Source organism: Suricata suricatta, chromosome 12 (assembly GCF_006229205.1).
Source record: "Suricata suricatta isolate VVHF042 chromosome 12, meerkat_22Aug2017_6uvM2_HiC, whole genome shotgun sequence".
Classification (NCBI taxonomy): Eukaryota; Metazoa; Chordata; class Mammalia; order Carnivora; family Herpestidae; genus Suricata; species Suricata suricatta.
Window position 1 is genome coordinate 138761 of NC_043711.1, and position 2250 is coordinate 141010.

Sequence of the window (2250 nt, forward strand, 5' to 3'; positions counted from 1 at the left end):
CTCCCCTCCGGCCCGCTCCCTCCCCGCCCCCGGCCCGGTGATGTCATCCGCCCGGCCCAGCGCGCAGCCGCGGGGGGCTGCGCCCCTGGGACCCGGGCCCTGGGCGTCCCGGCGCCTGCGGGGAGGCTGGGGAAACTGAGGCCCTCAGAGGGCACGGACCCTGCCTCGCATCCGGCAGCCAGCGAGGGAGCGAAGTTTCCAACCCAAGACCGGGGCAGCTACCCCAGCTTGGCCCCCCCAGCCGTTGTCCAAATGCCTAGGAGGAGGTGCGAGAGACTTAGAAATCACTTGCCTTCTCTGGGTTTTGACTGATGGGGAAACTGAGGCCTGGAGGCGGGGGGAGGTCGCGGTGAGAGAAGGAGAGAGCCCCAAACCCTGATCCCAGCCACCGTTCCGGCTGCAAAGTACTTGAAAATCACGCCCTGCCCTGTTTCCTGATGGGGAAACTGAGACCCAGAGTGGGGCACGCCGCGGACACTCGCACTCAGAAGTGCGAACTGGGCCTGCTGGGTCTGGGAGTGGGGGACTCAAAACGAAGCCACGTCCCCCCCCTTCTGCCGCTTTCCCGGGCGCTTCAGTGTCCGAGGCTGTAAGCCAGGGACGCGGAACCGGAGGGTCGCGGGCTCCTCCTCCGTTTCTGGGGAGCTCTGTCCCGCATCAGCCCGCTGAACTCGTGGGCCTCAGCCTCGCAGATGGGACCGCTCTTCCGTCCCCAACCTCTCTGTCCCCCACCAGACTTCAAAGGTTGGTTCTTTCTGTACCGGGGATCGAGGATGCCACGGTCACCCCAGGACCCAGCCAGCTGGCCTCTCTTGACGGATCCTCCTTCCCCTCCCCCAGCTGAGGGTGGGGCTGACTGCCGGGAAACAAAAGGAGGGGGCCGGGGAGCGCGGGCAGGTGGAGAAGGAGGGGTGAGGCAGTCTGGAGCCGATCGATAAATCAGAGAAATGAGATCACGGACTGGCGGTCGCCGCGGAGCCTGTGGAGGAGGCCAAACGGGGGAGGGAAGCGCAGCCGATTGGCCGGCGCCGGCTGGAGTGGGGGTCGCTGATGCTGCCCCAAGCCTGTGTATCTTGTAGGGAAGAGCCAGCAGATAGTGCGCGTGGTTTGGGGCCTGCTGGTGGACACGGGGTGATGCTTGTCTGGGTCTGGGGCCCCCGCTCTGGACTAGTGTGTGTTTGTGTGTCTATTACTGTCTGCATAATGTGGGACGGTGTGAGAGTTTGTGTGTTGTGTGCAAGTGTGGACATGCGTGTGAGGAGGGCATCTGGGTGCCGCTGGGGGGTGTGTGTGTGGGTGTGTTAGGGGTCCTGGTGTGTGTCCACCTAGTCAGGCAAAGGGTGTGTGTTCAAGTTTGGCATCCCCTGGCTGGGAGAAAGGAACAGAGCAGGGGTCATGCATGTCAGGACCCCTCTGGGTCATGCCTGAGGTGCTGCCCTGGGGCCATCTCCTCGGGGAGCCTTGGTGGCAGTCTGTCCCTACCGGGGTCCTGGGTTAAGGTCTTTCCGGGTCAAGGGTTTATAAGGCCTGGGCTCTTCACTCAGGAGGCTCAGTCACATGATACCACCCATGTGTTTCCTTCCTGTCCCTAGGAAAGAATGGCCAGGATTCAGATTCTGGCATCCGAGGGACACAACGACTCATCGTGTGCCCCCAGGCAGGGGTCCAACCTCTCAGAAGCCCCATTTTCTCTCAGTGAACGCCAACTGCCACCTGAGTAGCTGTGAAGCTTAAACGATCTTTATCAATATCTGAAATATGGTAGGCGCCTACTGATGATGGGTATTGGAACAAATTAAACTCCTGTCATCTTTCAAAAGCCAACTTCAGGGACGCCTGGGGCCTCAGTCGGTTGAGTGTCCAACTTCAGCTCAGGTCATGATCTTGCAGTGTGTGGGTTCCAGCCCCACGTCCGGCTCTGTGCTGACAGCTCAGAGCCTGGAGCCGGCTTCGGATTCTGTGTCTCCCCCTCTCTCTGCCCCTACCCCGCTCATGCTCTGTCTCTCTCTCTCAAAAATAAATGTTACCAAAAAAAAGTTAATGTCCCCTCTTCCAAGAAGCCTGCCTGGCTTCCCCCATTGAAAGCCCTGTCTCTACCTCTAGCCTTACTCAGCCCTGGATCCCGCCGGTGGTTCCATCCAGGCCCTAGGCACGGTAGAACTGGGAGTCTGGATCTTAAGGGCAGCACTTAAGTCTCCTTCCTTTGACGTGGACAGTGGGTTAAATGAGCTCCCATGTATGATTCTGACA